Genomic DNA, 25459 nt, shown 5'->3' with positions numbered 1-25459 from the left:
TTTTAAGTTAATTATGCACAACTTGGACACTCCAAAGTCAGGAATTCAGAGCTGAATCCAGTCTACTCACAAAACCTGTATGATGAAAACACATCATAATCATGCTCTTTTCTTTCCAGAACAGACAAAAAAGTACTATCAGCATTTTTAAAACCACATTTGAATCCCAAGAGTTGTGTTTTTTTGTACTAGCTTCTTCCTCCCATAAACCTTACTAGCTGTATTTCTACTAGAACAGCCTCAGCAATGCATCCAGAAATGCACTAAGTTAGAATCACAGCTGCAATTTCCTCCTTATTTTCCTCAGATTTTGGCAAAGGTAGAAATTTTACCCAGTTGTAATGTGGAGAACTACCACAGATCTTCAGAAAAAGGGCAAAACTGAGCTTTAGCATCAACACCTGCTCCCCTTCCCTTGAATCTAAATGGAAATACGACAATTGAAAGCACGACTGGTTTTACATAAATTTTACTTTCTTACAGTAGACACCACATCAAAACCAAAGCAGTTAAAAAGTCAAACAATTTTCCAGCTGGCTGCAACACCCATTGAAAAACAAGACCAGTTCAAGACAAAACTGTGTCTTTTGTATTAAAATACTGGTCAAGCTGCTGACAAGGAGACAAATGAGTTTTTAAACCATTAGTGTACGCTCGCATAAAATTAAAAATGATTCTATAGAAAGAAATTTGGATAACCGTGATATGCCTCTTCCAGCGCAATACTTCATTTTGATTTTTTGAAAAGTTATTAAAATTGGGCCATCTCAGCTTGCTGGAATTTCATTTATTCATTATTGCAATGTACAGTTAATGCAGGAGATTAGATCAGGTTTTGACAAGTCTTTTACACTTCTCAGGGCAGCGCTGCTATTTCTCCTTAGGTGAGTAACTTTATCTACCAGCTAACCTTTATGGTGTTGACAACTGGCAATTAACAATTTTCTCCCTTGCCTCCAATCCACTGCCGAAGATGCTGTTGCAGTGACCTGCATACCCAGATCCTCCGGGAGCCTGGTTCAGCAACACCCCCAAAAGCAGCCGCCGTGCCCCCCACGCACGGTTCCCTTTCAAGATCGCACAAGACTTGGCAACAGCAGCAAAACAGAGTAAATTCCAAATGGAGGAGGCCATCACCTAATGAAACACAACTAACAGGACTGCTGACTGTCCAAATATTTAACTGCTCTCAAACACTGCAGGTCAGGTGGGTTAATCAAATAAACTTGCATATCCTGAGGGATTGCCTGCTATTTGTGTTTAAGTCCTTAACTGACTTTAGGCTCTGAAAAACTACTGAGCAACTGTGAAAATTTGCATACCAAACCAAACGACGCAGATGCGACAGTTCTCCATCATGAGCTAAAAACATGGGAAAGTTCTTCCAAAAGGAATATTTTTGCTGAATAACATGACAACTCTCTTCAGCACACACTGATGGGAACTGACAACACCTGCACCAGGTACCTGGAAATATAACCCATATCACAGCACGTAACCATGCTTTAAGTGGGAATCTAATACACATTGTCTCTCAAACTTAACCATTAAAAACTTTCAGAACAAGAAAACACCAAAACGGATGGACAAAGTGGATGCAAAGTGTTTTCAAAGTACAACAATGGAAATGAAAATAAATCTAGGATTAAAATATAGCTTAGTTTCACCAATTTCTAATAGCATTTGTCTCCATTCAACAAGAATTTATGCACCATTTCAACCTGATAAGAATTTAATTCTAGGTAATAAAGCTTTACAAATTGAATTCAAAGGAAGAAAAAAAACATAGCATTTTCCAATTATTTCCAGAGCTCCACAACTACAGACTTCAACTAAAGGAACAGGGAAAGCTGCCACTACAGAAGCAGAGCTGACATACAACCCCTGGATACAGTGGCACTAGCAGACGGATATAATAAAAATCAATATTAATACCACACAATTCTGTTTTGAAAATAAAGCAATGAAGTTCCCTCATGCTCACCTGCCAAAGGGACACAACTCAGACCAACTTTGTCGGAGCAGATTTTTAAAGTCTTTCTACAGGCATGTAATGGATTCCAAGACTGAACGTGCACTGAATGTTCAGTGAACCAAATAATTTTTAATAGGTTCTTCAGGGGAGTTTATTTTATATTTTTAAATCACTCCAAGACCTCAGAATGACAACCTGATTCAGAGGAAAAGAAAGGCTAGTGTTCGTGGGGTGAGTATTGTGTTTCTTCCAGGGTTTTTTTTTGAAAGAGGAGTCGTGCCTACTATAATTTCTTGCTATGTACTTCAGAAATGTCTTCAATTCTACAAACCCCAAACTTCTAAATTTGCTTTTAAAAACATACATTGAGCACGTTTAAAGTTCCTCCTTGCAGAAGTACTACATCAGCAATTACAGAAAGTTGATCTAACAATTTGGGAAGAATTAAAAGTCAGGAGGAGGCAGCTCACCTCCTTCAGCCACAGTTGCAAAGAGGTAGGCAACGCACAAAACCATAAAGACCAGATTCTAAACCCAAACAAAGCATAACTTAGATCAACTTGCAGATTTTAGATTAACCACCCTCTCTTCCCCAGGTCCCCTGAACTAACACCCACCTTATTAGCAAGGCCCCTACGATGTGACAGCAGATTCGGCACAAGCAGCAACCGTCCCTTCGAGGAGGAAATTCTTCCAGCCGTATGATTAAGTACACAGGAAAACAAGACGAGGAGCCTCAAGCGCTGCCGTCGTTAGCGTGATTCCAGCAGGATTAGGCAGAGTGTGATGGAGGAAAAGCCTCAGACAATGAGCCCTTTCATACATCAGAAACAAAACCTACCGTTAATCACACCAGTGATTCAGTTTCTTCCACTAATTCCTAATAAGACATCAACAAATAAAGTGAAACACTTATTCTTGTTTTAATTCTATGAAATAAACACAAGTGAAGTGTTCGGCCCGCACTGTGAAAATGCCATTGCCCCTCCACCTCCCGACGAACGGGAGCTGCGAGATGCATGAGGCGTTGGGAAAGGAGTGTTTTCATAAAACCTGTCCACAGAGAAGTCCAGAGCAAAACATTTAGAGGAGTGCTGCATTAACAAGAGAGAGAAACTTCAAAGCCAAGAGATGAACTCAGTTGAAACCCTCCTCCGTACAAAAGAAACCTTGAACCACAGTCATTAGAAAAAATATCTGGTATGCTGCTTTGATTTTCAACATCAGTTATTGGACAGAAACAAAACATTTTTTTTTTTTTCCCCAAAGCAGCAAATAATTGCAAATCCACTTCTACATATAACCTATCATTTATCACCTCATCAGTGACTGCTTGAGTCTGATGGAATTAAACACTCAAGTCAGGCAGTTTTTGTTAAAAGCAATAATTACATTGTTACTAGAATATACAATTAGGTAATAAAAAACAAAAACAAATCTGCCTAGCAATATTTTTTATGTACTCTCACAGAAATAGTACCAGGCTGGAAATAGGCAACATTATAATAATAAAAAAAAAAAATCCACTTCCACCAAAGTATAGCTACTTCTAATTTAAAACTTCACCCACAGGCAAAAATACATAAATTATTAGCATTATAGTGTTTATTTTAATTACATTGTGCAACAAGAATCCAAGAGGCTGTTAGCTCACTTCAGATACGAAGAAAGCCAATATCTAAGAGTTCATCCTCCATTTGTAACCTACACAGTTGTGTCAGCCCATCTTACCACCTAAATGCCAAAACCAGAATGTCTGCATTTCTCATAACATCCAAAACAAACATACAATAGAGGTATCAGCTCAAAGAAAAAAAAAAAGAAAAAAGGAAAAGAAAAGAAAAACAGGAGGTCAGGAGATCACTCACCTGCTCCTTGTTGACAATGTTTAAGAGCGTCAAAAATTCACTGGTCTTCAAAGCACAACTCTTCAAAATTTAATAAGGAAAAAAATACTTTTTAAAAATTCAAACTTACATTTACAAATGTTTTGCAGCAACATAACTGCCGTGCGATGTATTCTTTAACACCACACAATCCGTGGTGCCTGCCCTGAACACCTGACCATCTAAGCAAACAAAGTACAACTCATGATTTATAGTGTATCCAAGACGTTCTTCATCGCTGCAGTCAAGTTGTTGATCCAAATAATTCTGTGCAAGTCATTTTAAGAGAAACATTTGCCCATCTATCTAGATGGTTTTGGCCAATGAAGACACCTTCAATCACTCTGCAGAAAAAAAACCAAAGATGCCCAGCTCTCTGATACTGGAGCGGGGGACCATTGGAAGAGCATGAGAACCTGCTGCCACATAACCCTTCAGAACTCTCCCTCTTTCTAATTAATTATGCTCCTGATTCCTTCCACAGACATAAGCAAGAGGTTGGCACTGAGCCATTATAGCAGCACACTTTATTATGTGGTTGTTTACAAATAAAAGGCTTCAGGTAAGAAACACAGGATATCGGAAGCACAGTCTGATCCTACGGAACTGCTGGGTTTCCCCACCGAGGCAGAGGGTCACACGTCTCTGCATTTCTCTTGCCACAGGGGAGAGATGCCCCTTTGCCATCACCCGTCACAGCCCCAGCTGCAGACCCCATAGCCAGGGAAACCAGCAGCGAAGAAAGAAAACCAAAGTGCGACACTCGCTGTCAGGAGGGGAACATCTCTGTGCAAAGGATGGTACCTGCCCACCCGAGCACCGAGAGCCCACGCTTGCTTCAGCATCATCCAAAATCCAGCTTCAAACAACAGAAAGCTTTGCATCAACCCTAAAAAAGCAGCTAAAATCATGGCCATGCCACAGGCTTCCAGGAGCTCTCCCTGTCTTGACCTGTCTGGGTGAAGAAGTTGGATCTGGCACTCAGATCAGTGCTAAAATGAACTCTCTGCAACGGGACAGACTGGAAGAAACCAGGCTAATGGAAGGGCTATACTAAAATGCCTTTTTATGAGCCAAGAGACCCCAAACAGGTACTCTGCCGTAACACTACACCCAAATCATAAAGTGTCATTTTATAGACTCCAAAGATAAGCAGAATCCAGAGAAAATTCAAACCAACAAGAGAAGCATCTCTGTTAGCAACAGACTGCAATCTCTCAAGTATATTGAAGGTGATAAACTTTTCCTTCAAAAGTTTGTAATTCTCCCTTCATGTCAAATGTAGAATTAAAGCAGCGCCCCTACAATGTCCTGAACTGCTTGTCTCCCTAGGTGGAATTCTTCAAGTCTGTATTTATTAATTGGAAGCTACCCATGAAGAAGGTTATATAGTAAGGAGACAGTCAGTAGCTAAAACGCACGTTCAAAAATGCACACTTCCTCAGGTTAAATACAACTTTACAAGTACATTTTTTACCACGTAGTAACACAAAGATTAGAATACATAAGACTGTAAAGGAATTTCAGCAGTACCCAAGTCTCAACAAAACCAATGAGAATATACATTACAAAATTATTTCCACGCCTTCTAGTTCACAGTTTTAAGAGGCTAATTTTCATTGTTTATGGTAATTATGTTTCATATTTCATTGAACTTTGACATAGAAAATGTATTATTGGATTTTTGTGTGCATCTTCTAGTCAATTTGTATAATCTCACAAATTCTCTATTACAGGTACTTAAAATACAATAGACAGTACATTCATAAATTACAGGCTTTTCCTTAAGAGAAAAGAATTATTATTGATTCTGCAACAACTAAGCTTTTGATCAAATTTGGTGAAACAAATGTTACTTAAGATATAAACAAACATAATTCGTATTTGAAGAAAACAGTACTTTATAAAAATGCAACGCCACCATGCAAAAACAAAAGGTCACTTTTTCCTCCTTTTCACCATCTCATATCTTCCAAGTACACAACACCTCAAGACCTTCTTAACACATTGTGTCCAAAATGATCCTTTTTACCACTTCTGTGGTTCTCCTTCAAGATAAAAGATCAGAAGCACAATTTGTATCAGGTTAAAAAAAAAAAAAATCTGTTTTTAAATATATACCGTAAAATCCAAACACTAGACTAGCCTTTTTTGTACTTCTAACATGTAATTTACCTCCCCAATTAACAGTCCTCTAAAAATACATAGAATCACAGAATCATCTTAGGTTGGAAAAGACCTTTAAGATCATCAAGTCCAACCGTAAACCTAACACTGCCAAGACCACCACTAAACCACGTCCCTAAGTGCCACATCTACGTGACTTTTAAACACCTCCAGGGATGGTGACTCCAACACTTTCCTGGGCAGCCTGTTCCAATGTCGGACGACCCTTTCAGTGAATTTTTTTTTCCTAATATCCAATCTAAACCTCTCCTGGTGCAATCTGAGGCTGTTTCCTCTCATCCTATTGCTTGTCATTTGAGAGAAGAGACCAACACCCTCCATGCTACAGCCTCCTTTCAGGTAGTCGCAGACAGCGATAACGTCTCCCCTCAGGTTCCTTTTCTCCAGGCTAAACAGCCCCAGCTCCCTCAGCCGCTCCTCGTAAGACTTGTGTTCCAGGTCCCTCACCAGCTTCGTTGGTGCAGGAAATCTAACCTATTGATAGCATAATTACCAAAACTCCTCCAAAAAAAGAGGCACACAACCAACCCTCTTCCATCCCTACTCACAAAACCCTCTAGAAAAATAATGGCTTTTCCAAAATACTGTAAGACCTAATTTTGTGAGGAAATCTAACTGAGGAATCAAGTACCATCCCATGAATAACTTCCCACTCCTGAAGAGAGAAGAGATACTACAAAGCTCAAGTGCCCGGCTGTCTTCGGCAGCGAGGATGACAAACAAGAGAAGAATCCATACACTGGAGGGATAAAAAAGCAACCGTGCTATGCGGATCTCATAAAATAGAACAGATGTGATCCTTTGATTACACATGTGCAATTCAGCATCAAACACTACACTTGCAGGAAAAAAAGAAAAATAAGGAAGAGAAGCCTATGAAGCCAATAGATAATTCCTCACCACGGTGAAGCATATGCATGTTTTGTTTGGTTTCAAGCGATGACGGGAATTCCAGCACTGCTTTTCAAAGAGCGATGCCACATGCCCAGCCTTCACATTTTTTCTCTGTTCAATTTCAACTGACAACTCCGAACTATAAACTTCTTGTGCCAACCTAAATAATTCCTCTCTTTCTCAGTAAGGCTGGAAGAAAGTACTTACCCACTTGCCAGCTGCAGCTGAAATTTTGTGCCAAGAAATAAATGTCTTTTGGGCAGGTTGTAAACTGGAAGCTTCTATGCCTACTGAAGGACAAGAATAAGAGTAGGACCACCCTATCTCTCCCTAGATTAATAGTATTGCTGTATTTCACCTACACAGTGGATTGCACTTAATGAAAGCATCCAAACAGAGCTACCTCCTAATACCTGGGCTGTGTACTTGGAGGAGATAGATGCTTTTGTCAATTTCGCTCTCAACCAGGCTTTTTATATACATTGCTTCCACACTCTGTTCCAAAAATCCTAACTTATCTCTGTATTTTTGATCTGTAGAAAATGTCTCAGATAATAGAGTCCTTGAAGGAGCAAGACCTGTTTGATCCTTATTTTTCTCCAGTAAGGCACAGGTGTATATACACTGTGTGCATGCTGACATTAAACTGCAAGTGCTGCAGCTTCCCTTCCTTAGACTCTTTTCACAACCTGAGGAGACTTTGACCTTCCTACAGAGTCAAAACACTTGCAGGCGCTGGTCACTACAGCTCTCCTCAACAACGCGAGGCAAAGACCAAGGACGTGCACGACGTCTTCCCCACAGCCCAGGAAGACGACGATTAACAGAGAGCAGAAGGGACAGGCTTTGTGGCAGAATGGATTATGGCTGAACTAGAAATTAAAAGAGGTTGTGAAGAGTTTAAAGCCTTTCACCCAGGGGGCGAGTGGATACTTTACAGGGTGGGCTTCCCCACGGGTGTTTCGCCGGGCACCCTGCACCCACAGAGAGACAGGTGAGACACACCACGTCACAGCACGAGACCCTGGCATCTCCACTCCACCATCTTCCCCGTCCTCCTCTTCCCTGTCCTCCTCCCAGCTCACACAGGCTTCCCAGTTACAGGATGTTACTGCCTGTTCACATCTCCTGGGTTTTTGGAGAGGGCTTCTAAAGCTCTATGAGGCTTCTCATCATAAATCACAATCACAACAAAGTCAAAGACACAAATAGAACCTGTGTTGTTGCAGTGGAAAATGGTCTTTTCCTCTGTAATCCACAACCATGGGCCCCCTTCCCATGCTGAACATCATCCCATTTTCATTTTGGCAGTGACTTGAATTTTATATGAAAGAAAAAAAAAAAAAGCCAAAATTCTGAAATGCCAGTTAGAAACTCAACTGATACAAATATGTAAAGATGAATACATATACTGCTAAAAACACACACAAGCACCCTCTCCTATAGAAAACAAAAATAGAACGAATGTTAGTAAATGCACATAAACCAATTGTGATGAGGTACATTAAAAGAAACAAATGTCTGAAGACATGCATCAGTACCATGAACTTGGTTTTTAATATATAGAGTAGTTACATCTCTATCATCTTCACAAATGGAGCCAAGCAGTGCTTGTTCCCTTTGCTCATTAAAGCTCTACAACTGGTGCCTCCTGTATGCCCACATGTACCATTTCATTAAGCTCACTTGACATTAGATGAAGAAAGAGTACAAGAAAATTGCATATTCCCTGCCTAAAGTAAACTTGTCATTTAAACCTTGTGTATAGATAGAATTTGATATAGCACTGGCACAGTGAGTCATTCGTCAGTTTTAGAGTTTGTACGACAGTATTCTTACATATGTTTTGCAATACTTTCCAGTTAGCTACCACCCCATGTAATTGTAAGTTTTTACTGGAAAGGAAGCATACATTTTGGATTTGAACACCACACCAAGGTCTGCGGAAACAAAGCTTACTTTTATGGTCAGGTTTTGAGCAAAAGTAAACCCATATAAGGAGCCCTCACAAACTGTATGAAAGGTGAAAGTCAAGGCATTGCTTTTAAAGGAGAGTAAGCAATGAGGGTGAGCACCACAAATATTTCCCAATGAAATCTTCCAAACATAAACATAAGCAACTCACATGTCAGATTTCTTCAAAAGCTGTTTCTGCACTCATTCAAAACATTATATAAAACATTTGGCAGCTATTAAGACTGCTTTACTTGAAAATAATAGGTGTTTTTATATCCTTCTATACTGGGGTGAGATAACACATTAAAAATTTTCCCTATCTTACCTTCAGCTTTCATTTTTAAGTTGCGTAACAGACATGACTAATTTAAACTCTCAACTCTGGCTTCTAATAGGCACTGAAAACGAAAGGCTTGTCCTGGGTAATACCACTAACAAGATCAGCTCAGACTCTCGCCTGGTGGCATTCAGCTCACTCCAGTGCTTCACAGGGAAGTTTGCAATTCTTCAGAAGGTGCAAGTCCCAACTTTATTTTGCACATAGCCACACGTTTACTGATCGGGTAGATCTCTTTGGCCAGCTTTTTTAATCTGGTTATTATTATTATCTCTTTCTACTATCTAAATTCAAATCAAATGCACCCACTGAATTGTAGATCTCCTGCTATCTGATAAAAAGCTGAAGAGAAAAAGTACCCTTTGCACAATTAAAGCTAGCTGGTTAAGATTCAAGAACAAGCAGCAACTGTGGTTTTTTTCTTCCAAATTGCATATACTATGACCTACAAGAAACATTTTCTGCTTAAAAGTAATACTTAAATGGAGATCTATGGCTGAACGTTATCACAAGGATTGCACTTACTTGACAGTCTGCTATTAGCCAACTCCATTATCGCTATTTGCAGTTTTTAAATGAACAGATTCAGAAGTAACTGTACAAAGCCTCCATTACAAGTGGATTTATGGAAAGCCACAGCAATAATCATCCTCATTAAGCATATCTTCCCACAGCCCTACATTATGTGGACACAAAGAGGAAAACATTTCTTCTCCGTTACCCACAAGCTTAGATCTTTCTCCTTATAATCACAAGCTTTGACTGTCTTCTCTGCTTTTGCCAATGACAATTATCTTGCATTTCCAAAAGCAGGACTTAAGTTTAAAAAAAAAAAAATTTAAAATACCTGCACACCTCTCAACCCACAACCAAATGCAGACACAATGCAGGATGGCTTCTACTTTGATTTTCCAGAAACTGCCATTTTCACTGGCAAAATGAATGAGAATAAAATATTGTCTGTGGCTTCTACTATAATATTTTCCTAATGGTCCCAACCAGTATTTATCCAAGACACACTTCTGGACACGCACATGCAAAGAAAAGGGCAGATGGCAATATTTGTAACTAAGCTGAATTATAAAAATCTCCTGAGCTGAAGTGATGCATTAACTTTTCGGCCATAAGCTGTTTTAACCCCTTCACGAGTCTGGTCATGCTGCATCCTATTTCAACTCCAGGACGCATGCCAGTGACGTAGGCTCAGAAACTCGCACATTAAGATGGGCGGTTAAGGGCAGAAACTGAGAACTTAAATAACCCAACACTGTCACCCACCACACATTCCGATCACAAACTGGCTGTTTCACCATGCAGATTCTACTTCTTGCTTTCAAAGTTCAGACTGCTGACTGTGCGCTTCAACATACAGATATCTATGACTCCTACGTCCTCAGCCCCACAGCGAACCACCACAGCAGAAATAATAAAATCAGGATTAAAGTACACTTGCTCCCTCCATAAAACCATTCTCGTGAGCCACACATTTCCTGCATTATCATAAGGAGTGCAACGGACTTTATTTAAAAAGCTGTTTTCAAAGCCACCCTGGCAGGCTTGGAACAATCATCCAGTAACCAGACACGGAGATTTGCAGCAGAGGACCTTAGTAACCTCAAATTGAATTTGTCATTTCTCTAACATTTACTTGAAAAATGAACAAAGGTGGTTATACAAACAGCATAAAGGAAACTCTATTTGCTCGCCATCCCTGTTCAAGTTAGCTGCCTTCAGAGATCTCTAAACTGGAAAATATCCAACCTAACTTATGTTTGAAGGTCTGATTATCCAGTTATCTTCAGACTAAGTCACTTTCCACAGCTCAGTTCTACACTTGACAAGAGAACAGTTTATTTGATACTGACAAGACAGCTTCCTTTGGTTACATCCGAAATAAACACGAAACTCCAAAACGCTTTAAAACAGCTGCCCCAGTCAGTCTCCTGGAAACAGACCACATCTTTTCTACAGAAGAGATCTGCGGGAACGGATCTTTGTTTAACAGCGCGGAAATACTTTCTTTCATTACATTTAATTTACGCCAGGTATTTGAACTGTTTGAAGTTGGGTCTTAGAACAGTTTCTGGGTGCCGAAACCGCCAGGAAGGCAAACACGCCCGTGTGCAGCATTCGCCTCCAGCCCCCGCTCCCGCTCGCCGCAGGCTGCCTGAGCCCACCCCAGCGCCCTCCACGCCAGCCCGGCACCCCCGGGCGTCCCGCGGGGGAGAACCGCCCGCCTCCCCCGGCTGCCCCCGGGGCTCCCGACCAGGCAGGCGGCCCAACAGGTTGCGGGAGCGGCTGCGGGGCAGGATCTGGCTCCGAGGAGGCTGCAGCCGCGATTCCCCGGGAGGGCGAACGCCCCTCCCGCCCCGGTTTTGGGAGCCCGCACCCCGGGCGCAGCAGCGGAGCGCCCTGCCCGCTCCCGCCGGGGGCCCTTTGTTCTCGCCACCCAAGACGCCGCCGCCCGGCAGCCCCGCGCTTTCCCAGGCGGCGGCTCGCCCCACCGCGGGGGGGATGAAGGCGCGATCTGCCGCCGCCCAGCCCGCGCCCCGCTGCAGCGCCCTCCCTCCTCCCGGCGCGGAACGGCCAGCGCCAGCCGCGGGGAAACGCTCCGGGCCGCTGCCGATCGCCCCGGGGGCACGGCGGAGGCACCGCGCCCGGGACACCCCGCGGCGCTCGGCGCTGCGCCCCGCGGGACAAGGCACCGCACCGCCCCCAGCCCACCGAGGGAGGACCGCCCGCCGGGGCTGGCCCGAGCGCCGCAGCCCGCCGGGAAGGTCACGCCGCGGCGGCGAGCCCCGCGCCCCCGGCACCACGGCGCAGCGCCGGCAGGTGCTTCGCTGCTCCCCGCCGACCCGGAGAGGCCCCGCGGGGCGCAGCCGGCGGCCACCGAGCACCGCGTGGCGGTCCCGGTGGGCAGGGGACCCCGGTACCGCACAGCGGCCCCCGCGGGGCAGCCGGGGCGGCGGCGGAGCCGAAGCAGCCGGAGGAGCCGGCGCTCGGGGGCGCCGATCGCGGAGCTCAACAGGCGGCGGACTTTAGCGGCTCCCCGGGAGCCGATCCCGCCGTGCCGGGAGCGGACCGTGAGGCTGAGGGAGAGGAAGCACCACGGACGAGCCACTTACCGGAGCTCCGGGGCTCCGCCGCCCGCATGCTGCCTCCGGGCGCCGCTGAGAACCCGCTCCGCTCCCCGCCGGCCGCCCGGTGGCTCCGCTCCGCTCCCTCAGCCGCCGCCGCGCGGGACCGCGCTCCGCGCGCGCCGCCGCCAGCCCGCCCCCGCCGGGGCCGCGCGCCGTGCTCGCCCCGCCGCCAGCCCAGCCCGCCCCGCCGCCGCCGCCGCGCCGCCACCTGCCGCCCGCGGGCTCACCTGGGTTGGGCTGAGCCCCGGCTGCCGCGCTCGGCCCCGCGGCGAGGCGCGGCGCTGCTCCCGGCCGAGCCCCCGCTTTGCTTTGCTCTGCTCCGCTCCGCTCCGCTCCACCGCGGCCTCCGCTGCGCTGCCACCCGTCCGCCCTACCCGCCGAGTCGGCCCGCAGCCGGCGGGCAGGGCCCGCCCCGGCCAGGTGTGGGCGGGGGCGGGCGGGGGGCGCGGCCGCGGCCCGGGGCGGGCGCTCGCGCGGCGCCGCCGGAAAGAGCCGGCCTGGCTGCCGGGGCCCGCGCCGCCCCCCTCGCCGGCGCGGGGGCAACCGCCCGGGGGCCCGCGGGAGAGGGCCGGGGCCCCGCCGTGCCTTGGAGGGGCGTCCCTTGCCCGCGCCCGGCCCCCCCGCTCGTCAGCCAGGGTGGCTGAGCCGGTTGGGTGTCGGTCAGACCCGGGGTGGCCCGGGGCCGCCGGTGGGAGATGGAGCCGGTGGGTGCAAGGAGCGCCCGTCGGGAGGCAGAGCGGAGCCCTCCGCACCCACCCGCGGGGGCTCCACGGCAGCGGCGGGTGAGCGCCACGCTGAGACCTGTTGCGATTTATACTCGGGTTGACCGGCTGTGGCGGTTCGGAGTTGTTCAGCCCGTGCAGGCAGCGTGCACGCTGCTGCCTCAGCTGCTTAATTACTCCGGTCCTTTCTTCTTCCCCGTCCAGCGCCCCGAACTAAGAAACAGCGAAACTGAGGAGGATTTTCTGCAGCCTTTTGGGATGGTGGAAGGGTTAAATCAGCTTCACCGGTTGTGTTAGTGCTCTTTGGCCCGTTGCCCAACCCTTCCTGGGCACCGGGGTTGCGTCAGCATGGGCCACACCACAGTGCTCAGTGGCTTCGCCCTCCTGCCATTCTCCTCTGCACGCTGTGCTGGGGGTGCTCTGGCATTTCCCACCACGTTATTTCCCCCCCGCCCCGTGATTTCTAGGATTTCTCCTCACGCATTTTAACTGTGTTCCTTTGTGGATGGTTTGCTGTTCTTTCATCTCTGTTCAAACAGAGTGGTGGTAAGAACCGAATAGTTTGCAGAGGTTCTTCCTCTGCCCCAGCATGGTTGCCTGAAGCACTTTGAGGAGCACTGGGCTTCACATTCCTGAACACAATGCCCAGTCCCTCATGCATCACTTGCCTTTGCCCTAAACCGAGCACCTGAAGCCAGGCTTACACCCCTGCCACTCAGCAGGGAGCTCTAGTACAGAAAGCCTTTGGTTCTGGGGATATCTTCCTTCCTCATCAGCATCCAAGTGTTGCAGCAAAACAGCCCTTCTGTGCATTACACAGCAAGGCCACAGAGCTTAGAGTAAGTGCTGCTGGCCGAGCGCCACACACCACTGCCAAAGTGTCCATGGGCTCCACTCTCAGTGTTAAAATTTGGATCTGCTTCAGGCTGTGCCAGAGTGCAAGCCCACACGGAACCCACGAGATCCCTACTCCAGAGCAGGGATTCACAGAGCCACCAGAGCTGTTCCCCCAGCTCGCACAGCAGCCATGCTGGCAAGCTAAAGGTGGGTCGTGTCCACCTAACCCCTGTTCATTTTATGTGGGAGCAAGAGGTTTTTGAAGTTCACTTGAAAAATGGAAGATTTGTGATTTACTGCTGCTTTGCTAATCTTGTCAGGTGCTCAGGAACTTGTGAGTGAAACTCTGAAGTGTTGAGCCAATCTACAAGACATTAAGATTTTTTTTTTTTAGACACCTAAAGGTGCAGGTTCCTAAACACTTCCACAAATCTGGATTCACATGACAGACACAGACCTGCCTCAAACTTTTGATGCCCAGCAACTTCTAGCTGAGACTTGCAGGTAAATTATTGTCCCATGGGTGTAAGCCATTAGTCATGTGAATCACAAACCAAAGTTTTCACATACAGCTGCCACCAAGAACTCTGTATTCCCCTGTGCTCCATGCCTTCATGACATAACTTGGAAGGCTACAAGTAGTGTGAGCTCAATAGGCACCAGTGCTTTGTGCTTTGCTGAATACAGGCAGCCAGTTTGTCACTCCATTACCTGATGACTCCACAGTCATGGGGCACTGTTCTCCAAGCAAAGGCATCCACTTCAGCAGTTTGCTTAGTACAGGATACACTGGCATGTTCCAAAAGGAGACATGCAAGAGTCCTAAAGCCCCAAGACTGAGCCAGCAGTCTAAATACAGCACCCCATTGTGTCATCTCAGTAGCTCTCACTGTTCCAGCCTGCCCAGCTGTTTCAGTGGTAAGCTTTTTGGAAAACAAAGTCTCAGCATGTATTTGCAGTACCTGGTTTGGAGGACACTTCTCCTGGTAGCTCTTCCTTCCCTTTGAACCAGCTCTTTGGAGCAAATGTACACACCCATGGTCTTGTGATGTGTGCCACTTGGTAGCCAGGTAGCAAATAGGTACTGTGGGACAGGGTTTGCCTGCCCTTAACATAAATTGGTACAAAATCAGAAGACCATAATTTTGATTTTTATTAAGACTTGTCAGAACAACTTGCCTTCTCATTTCAGATGTTGCTAAACACTCTGGATTGAATCTGTAGGCTGCAGAGCTTGTCAGAAGATATTTCTTTTTCCCATTTTTTTTTTCTTGGGGTGTTTTTGATGACTTTTTTCATACTAATTGTCAACTGTATTGTTACCTCTCCTGGTCTGATTCACAAGTGCCTAGTGCAATGCTTGACTTGGTGCTCATGTAAGTTAATACGTCTCCATCTGCAGATCTGCTTGACAGCACAGCTTGAGGACCATATGGCCATGACTCTGACTCCCCACCATTTTTCCAATATTGCCCCCAAGACTCTTTAATTTCCTTTGTAAGACAGTATTATTAGAATACTATGTTTTGCTCCTAATAATAATAATAAAAATGTGCATTGCCCATTTCTGTTCTTCTCAAAATAACTGCAGCCTTGGAGATACCAGCCCTAATACTGCTTCATTCATCATTAGGTTGGCTGGACTGGGGAATATTTAAGTTGAGAATAACAACTTGCCCTTAATTCTGCTTTACTACAGCTTCTACTTGATTGAAGAACTAAAAGTTGGTGTTACAAAAAAACTGCATCCACAATGCTGAAGTGGTCTTTGCTTCTGTTTCCTGGCCAAGGCCCACAACTTCCACCACGGGCAAGCTACTGTTTTCATTACCAGTTTCAAGACAACCCACTTTAGTGTTTCCTAGACCTTTAGTAAAACTCTACACGAGCAGCAGTCCAGTTTAGTGATTGAGATACTGAATTTGATAACCTGAGTCCTTTCTAGCCATATATCAGTTACTATGTCTTATAAAACCAAATAGATTAATTCCTCAGAGATCAGTTTATGAAGTCAGTCTGATGTACCACATGTCTTAACAGCTGCATAAGTTAAACAACATATCAGATCACTTAAAGTACAAGTCCATCAAAACACTATTTATTATACATAGAAATTTAACAGGACATAGCCACAACAATAAGACAACCCATAATATGAGTTTTAGATGCTTCTACTCAGTATCTCTCTTCTATGAGGACAGTTAAGTACTCAATTCAAGAAATCTGAAGACTAACAACCGAAAAACTTAACAGACAATAAAACATAAGATGTAAATTTAGAGTCAGTGTTTTCTTGCTTTTTCAAGCCCTGCTCACAGCTCCGCATGTGTTACACAGTAACTAAAGCAGAAATACCCCCACAAACCAGAATGAACTAAAAATGGGTGAAAAAGGCAGTCAAATGCTTACCAATCCAGTTGTGCAGTATTGGCTAACAAAGCCCTGATAACAGGTTCACTAATAAATACTAGGAAGTGATAAGAAAATAATTGAAACATTACATCTAGGCATAAAGTTTGATTAAGCATAACAAAAAGACCCCAAACTAAAATAGAAGTGTAATGTAACACCTACTACAAAGCAAAAGTGGAAATGAAGCTATATTCTAATCCTATAGTCAAGTCTAGAGCTAGAAAATATGGTTAGAAACAAAAGATATTAAATAACAAGCATGAAAAAAAACCCCAACAACATAAAACAACTAAAGCCCACTGTACTCCTAACACACCTCTAAGAGAAAATAAGACCTCAGGCCTCAACTTAAATATAGCCCTTGGGCCAATGGGCAGAGGATGGGTGGGTGGAGGTGCCAGGTGAGGCAGTTTGAGGCAGTAAAGGCCATTAGTGTGTTCAGGGCCTTGACAAGGCACATCACAGCTGCAAGATAAAGCCTCTGAAGTCTGTAATGCAGTTAGATATGTGTTGTGTTTTCTAAGGAATTGCCATAAAGACCTAAAGAAAATAAACAAGGAATAACAGTGTCTTTATTACACATGAATATATGTGTTTGCATACAATAATAAAAATAAAATATATTTTTGTCTACATTAAAATAGAAAATAAACAGACTAGCTTCCTTCTTTCAGTGTTACACAGACCAAAAAAATCCTAAGTGATGCTAGTAAGGTATGAGGTGCTTCTTAACATTCAGCGTAAATAAGCTATAGAATTTCTTCCTGGATGTGAAAAGTTTACATAGATTCCAAAAAGGCCTGCACAAACTGTCAGCAAAGAAAAATACATGAGGTCTCTTAAATACAAAGGCATCAATCCGTGCTGCAAGTGCTTGAGCTGTGGATGCCAACGTATCTATCAACTGCAAGGCGAGGATTACTGCGTGTTTAAAACTTCAGCTTGTGTTTTAAGTATGTGATGAGGAATGCCCCTAACACAGCTCGTGTGTACAAGAGTGGGTTTTGATTAAATGTTTGTCCTCATAAGCATTGAGGTGGGAAAGGGAGTGGCATCCCCTTATCTTCGCAGCAAATTTATAGACCTTGTTAGTTAGGTTAAACTTTTGTGCTGACTAAACTTTTCCACACCCTCTTTCTGCAATAAAAATCCACCTCAAATTTTCAGCTCGCAACCAAGTAGCAGATGAAGTCATGCCAAATCTTTCACATTAAAGCAAGGCAAGTACCCCAAAATACTCTTCCCCAGCACCAAAAATTATTCTGCCCAAATGGCTGCTCCTCTCTCAGAGAACTCCACCTCTAACCAGCTTTTAATATTTTGTAGGATTGCAAAGCTAGTACTTTTCTTCGATGGTATCATCAGCTTCAGGTCTGACTGCAACCTGGATTCTGCCCTCAGTTCTGCATGCAGCACCCTCTGACAACAGCCACTGAAGATAAAATGGTAATTCAGAGAGCAGTAAGTGTAACTGGGAGAAGGATCACTGACTGCGGTTCTGCTGCAACAGAAGACAGGCAAGCAGGACAAATACTTTGGATTGACATTTATATGCCCAGAAGTGCTGACATGATTGCTGTTTACCAAATTTTCTTTTTAACTTGGAAGATCAGATCTGAAATTGTCAAGGTGCAATAAATGGGAAGTCCCCGTATTCTTACCTCACTGTTTGAGAGCTGTAGTCCTGAAAAAGTGATGGGAATAAAGTATTGCTCCTGCATCACCTAATCACAGCCTTTTGTGTGCGAACGCCAAGAGTGGCTTTGGAAGGGTGGCAGGAGCCCTCGGGCACAGCACCACTACTGTAGCTCCTCTCCGCAGCTGAGATCTGCAAAGAAATCAAGCAGAAGAATTTGAGCACTCCAGTCTTCTCCAGCACGGGCGCAGAGGAGGGTTTGGGGCTGCCCGGCTGTGTATGTGAATGCTGCAATCTCCTGGTTGTAGTGTGACGGGTGCCAGAGCTGGCCTGGAGCGCCACAGGCAGCCGTGAACTTGGCAGAAGTGGAATTTCGTGGCTGAATTGTACTTATTCCACTTACAGCCAACAGTGAATTTTCTCAGCGCAAAGCTCAGCATCCAAGCCCTGCGCAGAGAGCTGTTTGCAGTGGCCGGTCTGTGTGACCTTCATGGGAGCGCCGCGGTGCTGGGAAGGTGTCAAGGCTGTGATGTGTGACCATGGTGGGATGCACCCCTGCGGTGATGGGTACGAGCCTGGAGCAGCCCATCCTCCTCTGGTCTGCAGGACTAATCCTCACAGCACTCACAGGACAGGATTTGCCCCCAGAAAGAGGCAAGAATGTGGGATATATGATGCTTAATCTCATAAACTTGAGCAAGACTTATATGCTTCCCAGAACTTTGCAACCCTCTTGCAGGACGTATTATAGAAGTAAGCTGAAACGATCCCCTAATTTTGTTTTTCTTTAATTCATTCCTTCTACCACCAAACAAAACAAAAAACTAAACCAAAACAAACAAAACAAACCAAATTAAAAAAAAAAAAAAAAACAAAATAAAACCAACCAGCCAAACAAAACCAACAAAACAGCAGGGACCAGCTATCTTGACAGGTCATTGAAGACTGTTGTAAACAAAAGATCTGTATTTTATAGCTTAATATTTTAGAGACTGGTGAGCTTCTTTCAGCACCAGCACTTCTTGCTTTGGGCTCCAGCCTTCAAGTAAGTCACTGATTGTCATGATTTACTGTGTATACTGTGGGACAAGTACAAGATTTTGACAAGAAAAGATATTTGGGTGTTATTTGAGGAGACATGGGGAAACTCACTTAACTCAGTGTTTATACAGAATGGCTTTCTTGTTTCAGAGGTCACCACTGTTGGAATAACAGGTGCAGGCTCCAGACATCAGCAGCAAGGGCTGTTTGTGCACCAGGGAGGTTATAGCTTTTCCTGTTAAAGATGGTCGGAATTTCAGGGAATAAATTTTGTTCAAATTTAACTCAACTTTCCATCACAGTTCTAGCAGAAAGGTGCAGCCTGTCAGCATAACAATTACTTTTGTGTGATAATACCAGTGGCTTTTCTAAGTGCACAGCACAACACATCCCATTAAGGTGTTCAGAGCAATGGATGTGGAAGCCTGTTCCTGAAAAATGTGTCCCGACTTTGAAGAGGACTGTCTGTAAGTTTAAGTAAGAGCAATAAAGTGGGTGAGGAACAGGCTATAAATAGGGTACTTTGTTAAAACTTGGGAATAAAGGGTTTCTGCAGTGCTGTTCAAAGTGTGAGAGACTTAGCTCCAGTAATCACTGCAAATATTACAGAGTGGGTTTGGGATTTGTTTTTAAAAGCATCTTGAGATGGCATTACTCCAAAACTGAAGGGTTAGGCATGCTCAGCAAATGAAATGGGCTGGCTGGGCATTCCTGACTGTCTCTTGCCTGAACCACGGCCCCTGTAGAAAGCTGCAAGTCTTTCTCCTCGGTCCAAACCAAGCCTCACCTGCCTTTTTCCTTCTGCTGATGCTCGTCCCAGCAGCTCTCTGGCCTTTTCTATTGTCTTGCTTCTCTCTGCATCCCTGTTCCCTCCTGCACACACACATACACACACACACACATGCAAAGTCTCCGGAGCACTCCCCTGCTGAGCACTTGCAGGGCTGAGTCGCTGCCCTGGGGACCAGCTGTCCCCTCTGTATCTCCAAACTCTCCTTACTGGGACTGCCTCCAAGTCAAACTTTAAAACAGAGGTACTGAACTCACCCACGCTTTTATTTGCCTCCCCCACATTTTCCCACTTGCAAGTCTTTTTAACAGCTTTAGCACATCACTTGCCAAATTTTCTTTGTATAGGTCCTTGACCTGGGCTCATGGCTGTAGTATCTGAGCACCCTTCAGTCATGCATGAAGTGATGTGACTCATGTCAGGCTTGAGTGATTCGTTCTCTCTTCCCATTCTCTCCCAAGAAGGAGGGCTGTGCCTGCTGTGCTGGAGTCTTTGTTTTGTTCGGGTAAAGTTTCAGTTTGTGAGATCTGCCTGTGACCGAGAAGCTGAGGGTGTCACCCGCAGTCTTCATTCTTTCATCCCTTCTATGTGCCCTGCTGACATGTCGAAGATTTTCACAATTTTTATGTTATCTCTGTGCTACATTCCTCTGATACCAAGAATATTTCGTGTTGCCATATTTAACGACTAAAACGATCCAGCAGTTTTCGGTTTTCTGGTTTTGGGTGCAAGTCAGCCTTTAACTATTAGAGGTCAGGCTGAGAACAGGCTGAGAACAGAGCAGTCCACATATGTCCCATCAGTTTTTACACCTTCCGCTCCATCAGTGGCTGCTGGTCATGGCAGGACATGGGGCTACATGGATGTCTGGGCTGGGCTGGGCTGGTTTGAAGAGTTCTGTGTTCCTGTTTCCCCAAAATCTTTGTTGATGCTTTTCAAGGTAACACCCCAAAATCCACAAAACTGGGAAAATTATAATCCTATGTATTTTCTTCTACTTTTCATTCCATGGGATATTAGCAGGAAGCTAGCTTCTTGAAGGTATGTTATTTCTTTTCCTCTCATTTATGCTTTGTATTTTTATTTACACTAAGAACACCACCTTAGAAAAGACATTGAAAGAAAATAGTGTGATCATCAGATTCATATTTGGTTTAAACGCTGGACTCAGGTTCTGCTCTCCCTATCCTCCAGCTGGTTCCGAGTGGAAAACTCAGGAGGAGAGGTGTAATAGACTAAGGGATTTTTAAAAAGCAAGTAAAGAACCCTAAATTCTCAAACAATTCATCTTGGTGATCAAGAAATAAAACTGCCACTCAAAATCTCACTGTCATAAGATACAAAATGATCTATAAAAATGTTGTACAAATCAGTTCCCATGGGCATTCCTGTGGCGCACTGTAGCATCATACACTGTCTCAGAAATTGATTTGGAGCAATCAAAACTGATAAAAATGGAACTGCAAAGAAGGGGAAAAAAGCCAGCTTCAGCTGTTGTGGTCGGCTGCAGATTTGCTGCAGGCACCTGGGAGGAAGAGGAGCCCACTCTGTTCCATGTCTTCCTCCCACCCGCTGCCGCCTTCCCCAGCACCTGGGGCAGACCAGAGCAGCCACTGAGACAAAACTTTGCCTATTTTCCTTATGAGGGGGATGGTCATTCATAGCCAGGTACACTCAGTATTTTAAGACCTGACCTTCACATACAGTTTAATCTAGAAAAAGTTGGTGCTGCCACCAAAACAACCATCCATGTCGTCTTATTCCTGCCTGATAACATGTTTTCCATTTCATTAACAGAAGCGGCTGCAGCGTGAATCAAATCAGGGAACAGTTCTGGCTTAAAACTAGTCTATCCGAAAAAAGGCAAGTTTTAATCTTGGTGCATTTTCCCTTACACCTGCCAGCAGCGGCAGGTGCAGGTGTGCGAGGCTGGGCTGCGGAGCCGTGGCGGTGGGAAGGCAGGGCTGTGTGCCATGGCAGGGCACCTTTATGCATTTGCTGTCGGACAACTGACATTTCTTTTTGCAGCAGTGATAGTTTATGATGGCCTAAATTATATGCAAAATTACAGCCTAATGTAAAGGGTATTGCTTTGTGCCTGCTTTGAATTTAAACGGTTTCCGTAGGTTAAAGCATATATCAGTACTTCCAGCCATAGGACTGAAAGCGCTGCAGGCTTTGGTTGCTATGTTATGCGCTGGCCGTCTAAAGCAGCTGTAAATTCAGGTAGCTGCTTTGCATTACTGTTGGGGCACAGCTCAGCAGCACTGGGGTGAATCCAGGATATACTTCATCTTTTTATATGTTGCATCAGAGAGGCAGAAGGAGAGAGAACCTGTGTGTCAGACAGCAATTCATCTCCACCCTCTGGTTTTCCCGTCTCTGAGCAGGGAGGCAGACCCTCACGGTAGCAACAGTTGCAATCCCCCCATCCCAACCCTGGCAACAAACACCTTATTCTCCTCCTGTTTGCTCTTAGAGTTTCTATCCCAGTTCCCCAGCAGGATGCCGAACCTGAGCCTTCCCCTCCGAGCAGGCTGGAGGCACTGAGAGGTGCTGGAGGGGAGCAGGAGGGAAAAGGGAGCTACACGATAGCGAGCATGGAGGCTACAGGGGAGAAGGGAACACCTACAGTACTTGCGAGAGGCTGGGCTGTAGGAAGGTCCCAAGGGACATGAGCTGAGGATGGGGAAAGAAACAGGAGAAGGTCACCAGGATACAGAAGCTTGCAGCTGTGCCCCCGGAAACCCCGCTCCAGGTGGTTGCGTTACACCTCCAGCCTTCTACTCGTAGCATCCCCCAATCCCACCGCCTTCTCCAGCCTCCTGTTCCAGCACAGAGCTTCCCTAAGCCTGGCTGCCCTCTCCCAGCCGTCCTCCATCCCACCTGCCAGCCCACTCCAGCTGCCGGCAGCGCTGCCGTGCCTTCAGCAGGCTCCGGCTTCAGGCAATCTATCACATCCCTATGGAACCTGTTTATTGCTGTTAAAAATGTGCATCTTAATTTCTAGTCTGAATTTGTCCAGCTTCATCTTTATTACCTTTTATTATGCTGCTCTAATCTGCTAGAGAGACCTTTAATACTGAGAGGCTGGAGACAACCAGAATCCTTGCAAGAGCTGGGTTCTTGTTCCAGGAACTGCAGCATATGCTCCTTGCAGAAAAGCTTTCAATTTTTTCAGCGTTCCTTCTATAAAAACATCCAAATGCAAGTTTCTATCTGAACAGCACTGGCTTTTTTGCGGGGCATTTGTGCTGCTGAAACTCGAGTGTCTGGCTAGAACTTTCTCCAGGTGCAGGAATTTTAGCAGACGTTTCTGTATTGTCCAAACTAGGCAAACAGGAGCTCAAACTTCAGCTCTGAAGCCGGAGGATGGATGTCCGGACTGAGAGCAAATGTCTAGAAACATCAGTTTATTAGTGAGACGTTCAGAGTGCGTGGGCAGTGCTGCAGTGTGTCCCCACACTGTCCCTTCCCGCGTGTCCCCACAGGACCATGCCAGGTGAGGCAGGCTTTGAGGAAAGACTTGCCGTGGAGGTGATGTCCCTCAGAGTCTTCTTGGGGTGCCTCCTCATCCAGCTCATCACCAGGATCTTATTTATGTTTCCCTAGTGCATGACCAGACGTGCTGTGAGACTCCGTATGAAAATGCTATAAAGTAAAGAAGAGTTTTTACTGCATCGGCTTAAAGACTCCATCAGTCTTTCAAATGACGTTTAGTATTGCCACTTTGACTCTATAGATACAGCTTTGTCACGCTGCCATCATAAACTTCAACTTACAGCTTTGACCACGAGGCTGCACTTGGCAATGACAGCCCAGCCAAGGAGGACAGAATCCTTTCCCAAGCTGAAGATACATAACCGCTCGGAAAATAATTTGTATGTGGAAAAAACAGACATTAGTGGGATTTGTTGTTTGTATAACCCAAGAACGGTTTTAATTAAACAATAAATCTAAGAAGCAATTAGGCAAAAAGGGGTTGAGGCAGAATTGGTATTTTGAGAGAAAGCTGAGATATTGCAGTTTAAAAATCAGCCGAGCTGCATGTTCAGCAAGTGTCTGCTACAGCACCTGTGGAAAAGCCACAGTGATGTCGCATAAATAGATGCCTATCAGGCGAGAAGCTCCATGGGTAGATATGTAATTATACAACTTTTTAAAAAAGCATAATATTTATACTGCAGCCTGGATTGGCTTCAATCATAAGCATAATACATTTATTTGAAAACATCCTAATTATGTGTTTACCTGACAGAAGGAGCCATTACAATCACCCTGGCACATAAAGTCATTTTATAAATCTGCCTGCTTTTGCCTTTACCCAAGAGACCTACACCAACTGCACATTTATGATTATTTATATAAATCTGTGAAATATATAAAAAATAGTATTCTTGAAGGATATCATCAAAACATTCTGGACTTCTTTTTCTCTTTATTCTAGATTGTTGGGCTTTTTTCTTAGAGTTTTTCCAAGCAGGGATGTTGCATTTTATATGCAGGGAAAAAAATGCATTCTTAACACTCTGGAAATAATAGCAAACTCCTTGAAAGATTTAAATTAGTTTGTTCCCTGAATTAAATGTCCCATCTGGTTCCCTTCCCTCCCCAAGCCGCTTCTCGCCACCCCCCGGTGTGTGTGCACATGGGTTTGTTGTTTTCTTTTTTTTTTTTTTTTCCTTGAGTTGCTTCTGAATCCCAGCGAATACACAGCTGTTTCAGCCTGCTGGGGTTGGGCCTGAAAATCAGGTTTGGGGGTTGTGCTGGGTGTTTGGCACAGGCATCGCCCGAACCCCCGGCCAGGGGAAGGGCCAGGCTGCTCCCGCTGCCCTCGCACACACCGGCTGCCGCGCTCTGCCCGTATCACATCGCTGTCTGATGTACTCGCAAAGCTAAAGTGAATTCTCACTGAAGGCTGACTCCATCCTGCACTCCGAGGGCTCAGTCTCTCTCTCTCCGCCCACCCCACTCTCTCTCTCTCTTTTTCTCATTTTTAGAGAGAATGCTCCAGTTGTATTAAAGAATGGCCTGGCAGCCTTAACTGCACATCGTCTTCTCCCTCGTTAGAGATGAAATAGAACATGTAAATATTTTCAAACATGTTGTTTTGTTGAATCTTTTTTTCTGTAACTCATCCTAATCATTAGCTTGCATTTTAGACATTTATAAAGAAAATGTGTTCATTGAAATGTAACCTTCCTTTTGGCAAATACCTTATTTTAAAATTTTAAAAAATGGGGCAGACATGGTTCTCCTTGTTGGTTGCATGTCCTACCAGCCTGCCTACCCAATCCGTTATAATTATGCTGAGCTCTGCAGACCTTCGGGGAGCCATGCTATACAGTAGATTGACTGCTAATTGCTAGGGGTAAAACCTTGGGCCCGTCAAAGTCGATAACAAAATTTCTACTAATTTCGTAGAGAGTATTTCTGAGACCATCCTCAGAATTATAAACATCAATATTATTTAATGTACTAACTCAACTGAAAGGAAAACCAGATCTGTCATTAATATTATATAGAGGCTAATAAACTCGATTTCTTGAACACTTAAGTTACCTGAAATGTTAAAAACTTTAGGTCATCAGTATTAAGGAAAACAGAACTTCCTAATTTAAACTGACTGAGCCATTTCCTTCTAAT

The 25459-nt window shown here is 45.0% G+C and overlaps 1 protein-coding gene across 3 annotated transcripts in view; it reads right to left on the bottom strand.

Annotated features, from left to right (window-relative positions):
* Positions 1-12665, bottom strand: part of PTPRF (protein tyrosine phosphatase receptor type F) — a 382739-nt gene extending 370074 nt beyond the window's left edge. For all 3 annotated transcript variants that reach the window (XM_065657671.1, XM_065657672.1, XM_065657673.1), the window contains exon 1: positions 12603-12665. The gene's annotated coding sequence lies outside the window, so the exon portion shown is untranslated. The remainder of the gene's footprint in view (positions 1-12602) is intronic.
* Positions 12666-25459: the final 12794 nt, after the last annotated feature.

This window comes from Caloenas nicobarica, chromosome Z (assembly GCF_036013445.1).
Source record: "Caloenas nicobarica isolate bCalNic1 chromosome Z, bCalNic1.hap1, whole genome shotgun sequence".
In the NCBI taxonomy this organism is placed as follows: domain Eukaryota; kingdom Metazoa; phylum Chordata; class Aves; order Columbiformes; family Columbidae; genus Caloenas; species Caloenas nicobarica.
The sequence above is the reverse complement of the archived record's forward strand: the minus strand, read 5'-3'. Positions and strand labels throughout refer to the sequence as shown.